Here is a 6,450-nt window from a genome sequence, read left to right as displayed (position 1 = left end):
TGACTTTTTTGTAGGCTGTTGATATAAAACCATAAATTTAAATTCCCAGGCCTTTGGCTTTCCTTTCTCACTGTACCTCTGGCTTCTCTAATAGATTATTCTGTTCATCCATTAGTTCAACAAATATTTATTGAGTACCTAGAGTCTGAGAAAGCACCCTGCTGGATTTTGAGAATACAGAGATATGTAAGACAGAGTCCCTAACCTTAAACTCATAGTTGGGTAAGGATGAGACCCAAGTAAAACATTTTAGCGTATAAGAGAGTGTCAGACAGGGTTCTCCAGACAAATAAGATATATGTGTATTAAGAGATGAGTTTAAAAGAATTTGCTAATGCAATTGTGGGGATTGGCAAGTTAAAATCTATAGGGCAGGCCAGCAGGCTGGAAATGCAAGTAGTTTCTATTGTTCCAGTCTTGAAGAGTTCTTTTTCTGGGAAACCTAGTTTTTTGTTCTTAAAGCTTTCAGCTGATTGGATGAGGCCTACCCGCGTTATTGAGGGACATCTCCTTAAAATCAACTGATAATTTTTTATAAACACATAAGTAGGACATGATGACTATGTTGATACAAAACTAACCATCACAAGGGTGACAGACACAGAGGAGGGGCACTTAGTATAGCTTGGGATTCATAATCATACATTTAATACATTTGATGCATTTGTTAGCTGTCTCCATCCATAGTAGCTCTAACCATAGAAGTGAAAAATAGAATGCTTCTGAAAGGAAAAAAAAAAAAACTAGCATTTTATAATGTCCTTAACTTAGCTTATTGAGTCAAGAAATTATATGTGTGCCAAGGGGCTTCCCCAATTCATAGTGTAAAGAGTTTTCTTTTTCTGCACCGTTCCCAGGAACAGCAAAACCTGTCAGGTCACTTTGACCTACCTCTTTCAGCCTCCTCGACCATATCTCACAAACAGAAAAACACCTCAGCTCAATGCCCAATCATTTCTTTCTAATACTGTCATTTTTTTAGTATAGTGCTTTCAAACGTCATTTAAAAATTGTCATATACAATTTTACTAATCCATAGGGCTCATACTGTGGGAATTTCCTACATCCAAGGAAAGGGCTTAGGAAATGTTATAGAAAGAGACATAAGTTCACTTTGGTCTGTGTCCACTCCTAAGTCATACATGGGGACAGTCTGTGTATGTCATTAAAAGTGAGTCTAATACTCATCCCAAAACCATTATGTGATACAGATGTTCATTAAATGTGCTAAATATAACCACAGATAGCAGTCACTGATTTATTCATTTCCAACTTCATGTAAAAATACCCACAAAACTCCAGCAGTAGAAGAAAGTGAAGAGGAAACCTTGTGCCAAAATCCATTGGGAATTTCTAACATCAGTGTCAATCATTTGATTCATTGAAACAAATTATCTACAGAGTAGGCAGGAAAAAGCCACAACTCAGTCACTGCCTCTATGACAGATATATCTTGTCCAAAACTCCCATTGTTTAGCTTCACTGAAGAAGCTATTTTTGGGTTAAATTAAGTTTAACCCTAAATAACTAAAGGGTCTGTCAAACACTTACATTTATTTAATTGCCTTGGCTTTCAGAGAGCTAACCTCGTGCTCTGTACAGAAGGGAAAGATTTCAGTAGGAAGGGGAGAAATGGACATGAATGGATACAAGAGAAATGGTCATGAATGGATACAAGACTAAATACATATAACCAGTGAACTTATGGAAGGAATTGTTCAACCTCACTAGTAACAGAGAAAATGACACTCATGTACTATTGGTAGGAGTATAAAATTGTTTTTGTTCTGGAGAATAGATAAGTAATGTCTTTAAATTTTAAAATGTGGATTTCCTTTGATCCATTAATTCTACTATAGAAATTTATCCTAAAAAGATAGACATATATAGAAGGATGTGCCAAAATTGTTTTCGTTGCAGCATTTCTTACTATAGTGAAATATTAAGAACGACTTAAATTTCCATCAATTGAATGATTAACGTGCCAATCAATACATCCATACAGTGCAATACAATGTAACTATTATAATGACAAAGTAGACCCATAGTTCTAGACATGGGAAAATGTTTAAGGCATACTATTAACAGTATTATTAATAAGTTTAAAAAGCAGATATGGGATGTATGTAGTATAATTCTACTAACATATAATCCTTTTTGTGTGTGCATTTCAAGATAACCTAGTAGATAGTTACCAAAATGATTTGTCTTAGTGCTGGGATTATAAATATTTTCCCGACACTTACTTTTCAAACATTTTCAAATTTTTATCATTTTTAATAAAAAGTTGTTTCTGACAAATCAGTAGCTAAATTCTATTTAGGAAGAATAATTTATTAAATAAATATTAACAGAATCTAAATCTTAATGTCAAAAATAAAAATAAACTCCAGATTTCTAAATATATATAATATATATTATATATATATAATCTTGAGTCTTCTGTAATTGTCTGCCTGCACATTCAGATTAACAGTTGTCCCTTGGTATACATGAGGGATTGAATCCAGAAACCTCTGAGTATACCAAAATCCTCACATACACAAGTCCCACAGTCATCCCTGTAGAACCGGCATACGTTAAAAGCCAACTCTCCATATTTATGGGTTTCACATCCTGCAAATACACCTGCCTTTGGTTGAACAAAACAATCTGCATATAAGTGGAGGCATACAGTTCTAACCCATGTTGTTCAGTGGTCAACTGTAGTTCTTACTTGTGCAGAAAATTTATTTTTATAACATGCTTAGTAAAAAAATTATAGTGTTTTTGTATTGAATTTGAACTGAGTGGATCATAATGATTTAGTTTTCTTTTTTTTAAATAATAAATTGTCCTTTGAAAAAATTCCATTTTCTTATCAAAAGATAAGCATTCTTCAGGTGATGAGAACCATCTATTTTTGGAGGAAAACTTTGTGTGTGCATTTCTACAAATGAAAATTGGTTTTGGATGTTTATTTTGATTGTAGCATCACATTTGAAATCCAGTTGTAAGCATCACCTCTAATCAAAGCTCTTTTAGTATGTGTGACAAATGCATTTTAACAAAATTGTGCCCATGTATTATTTGGTGAAATATTTTGCTTAGGAATTAACACTGTAATTCTGTTTCACAGTTTATCCATGTAATTTGAGTTTTTACATCTCTTGCAGTTTCTTTCATCCTAGAGTAGCTTTTGGGTTTATTAGCTGGTTTCACTTAGTCTTGTTTATAGGCCTATCACTATAGCTTCTAAGTGCGTCTCAGATTATGTTCCCTTTTATGTCTATCAAACTGTGTTTCCACATAAATGAAAACTCTTCAATTGCTGGAATTCTTTGCTGCTTTATTGTCAGCCTACTAGCTAACCAAATGAGGAACACTACTTTCCAGAGTTTTGTTCTACCCGATGGTAGGCAATTTATCTGGATTTTTTTTTTTTTACAATGAAGGAAATAATCCTATTCACATTTACAAATTTATTTGCATCCTTTTGTTCCAGTCTCCTGCTTCATTGGGAGTGATGCCCCCCCTCTTACTAAACACAATTTCTCTGAATCTCATTGCCCTGGCCTTTCCATGAACTTTGTTTAATCAGTCAGCCCCTGAATCTTGTATCTTCATCTTCTTCCTAAAACTATAAACCTCTCAATGTGTTTCCCATCCTGAATTCCAGAATATCATTCTCCTGGTACCCCTGGGCCTTCTCAGCTTTATTTGCAAGCATCGCTTCTTCTGCTCACTTTTTAAATGTTGCTGTGCTTTACTTTCTGATTTTTGTTTTCCCTCTCTACATTCCCTCTGGCTGGCATGTAAACCAGGCCTCAGTATCACTTGGTATTGGTGACCCTCAAGCCTTTGTCTCTAGCCTGTTTTATGCCCTAAAGTCCATATATTAGACTGACAACTGGTTATTACTCAGATGTTTTATAAACTTCTCAAAATTGACATGTTCCAGATCAAATTCTCCCCAATAACAAACCTGTTCTACTTCCTGTATTTCCTATCTCAGTGTATAAAGACACTGTGTACCTAGTTAGTGAAGACTGGCAGTCATTCTTAATTTATCCCTCTGCCAAGAACCCCTTCCAGACTGAGTGCACAGTGGAAAAGTAGCAGCACTTAGGTTATTGGAGAACTAGAGGAGCAAGACTTAGTAGCTGCAAGACCAGGAAGAGTAAACTCGATTTAGAGAGCCCTGAACCCCTGGAAATACTTGGAGACTATTTTTCAGGGAACTATATGCCCTGAACCAGGCACTGGGGTCACTGAAATAATACAGTTTGCATTACTTCTATTTCTATGGCCTCATTTGCCCTACCTGTTAACCCCCAGCTGGTGAGGACTAGAAATTAGGTTGCACACCTTTCTAAACTCATTAGAGAGGGAGGAAATCAGGTTCCAGAGCAGAGCTTCCAGAGCTTCCAGATGGCATTTATATTAGCCTCTGAAATACATGTTGTGGATATTAAAATCCATTTGGGCTGTTATAACAAAATACCTTAGACTGAGTGACTTCTAAACAACACCAATTTCTTCCTAACTGTTCTAGAGGCTGGGAAATACAAAAAGGTCCGGTAGATTCAGTGTCTGGTGAGGACATGCTTTCAGGTTCATGGATGGTACCTTCTCATTGTGTCCTCACATGGTGTAAGGGAAGAGCTAGTTCTCTAGGCACTCATGACCTATCACCTCCCAAAAACCCCACATCCTAGTACCATCGCCTTGGCACTAGGTGCTTCTACCTGTAAATTTTGGGGGCACACACATATTCAGACCAGATGGCATTTATATTAGCCTCTGAAATACATGTTGTGGATATTAAAATCCATTTGGGCTGTTATAACAAAATACCTTAGATCATCTTCCCTCATTTCAATTTTCCCTGCTCTTTGACTTCATTCAGTCCCTCTCTTTATTTGCTCTCTCATTGCCAATCTCCGTTCAATGGCCCTAAGCAGCCCTCACATCCAACCAAGCTTATGTTGGTCACTAATGTACCCTCAATTAGCTTGAATTACCATCCTTCTACAAAATTCACTCATTGAAGACTAGCCCTGGAAGAAACTTGTTATCTGCCTCCAACTTCCAGCTTTTTTACCACTTCATAGATGGTAGATGTAGCCAATCATAAGGAGCATGTGCTGCTCTGCCTCCCCCTCCCATTTGCCCTTCAAACCCAGCACTCTCCTGCCTCTGGTTCATGATGTCACTCCAGTCATGATGGTAAGGGAATTGCTACAAACCACACAACAGACGAAAATATGGACTGTGTGAAGCTCATGTAGTTACTAATCAGGAGGAATGAATATTTTCATCTTAATTTTAACTTTTTTGCTCTAGAACTTAAGAAACTTGAGGTGAGAAATAAGACCTAGCACACCAAAGGCATTCAAATGTTTGATGAGTGAAAGGTTATAACAGGTCAGGTTTTCCTACCTGTGCAGTTTTCTCTCTCAGGACTAATATGTCACTTATCATTAGAGAAATGCAAAGCAAAACCACAATGAGATACCATCTCACACCAGTCAGAATGACTATTATTAAAAAGTCAGAAGATAACAGATGCTGATGAGGTTGTAGAGAGAAAAGAATGCTTATACAGTGTTGGTAAGATTGTGGATTAGTTCACATTGTGGAAGGCAGTGTGGTAATTCCTCAAAGACCTAAAGATAGAAATATCATTTGACCCAGCATTCCCATTACTCGGTGTATACCCAAAGGAATAGAAATCATTCTCTTATAGACACATGCACACATATATTTACTGCAACACTATTCACAATTGCAAAATGTGGAATCAACATAAATGCTCATCAATGATAGACTGGATAAAGAAAATGTGGTACATATACACCATAGAATACTGTGCATCCATAAAAAAGAATGAGATCATGTCCTTTACAGGGACATAGATGGAGCTGGAGGCCATTATCCTTAGCAAACTAACATAAGATAAGAAAACCAAATACCACATGTTCTTCCTTATAAGTGGGAGCTAAATGATGAGAACACATGGATACATAGAGGGGAACAACACTCACTGGGGCCTATCAGAGGATGGAGGGTGAGAGGAGGGAGAGGATCAGGAAAAATATTAATGGGTAAGAAGCTTAATACTTGGGTAATGAAATAATCTGTACAACAAACCTGCAGGACCTAAGTTTACCTATGTAACAAATTTGCACATATACCTCTGAACTTAAAAAAGTAATAAATGTGTGTGTATGTATATGTACATATATATACACATATGTATGTATACGTATTTAATTTAAAATTTAAATTGTATCACAGAAGAACACACAGAGGTATATATATATATATATATGTTTGTACATTAACTGTAAAGTAGAAATTTGACATTTGACATTTGGATCAAGTATGAAAAAACTGCCTTTATGTGCAGTCAAAGTTTAGCTCTGGGCACCTGCCATCTGGGTTCAAAGTAAAACTTACTTTTGATGG

The sequence above is a fragment of the Aotus nancymaae genome, unplaced genomic scaffold (assembly GCF_030222135.1).
Source record: "Aotus nancymaae isolate 86718 unplaced genomic scaffold, 86718_ANA_hifiasm-v0.15.2.pri h1tg000007l, whole genome shotgun sequence".
Taxonomy (NCBI): domain Eukaryota; kingdom Metazoa; phylum Chordata; class Mammalia; order Primates; family Aotidae; genus Aotus; species Aotus nancymaae.
This window is presented reverse-complemented; position numbering follows the sequence as displayed.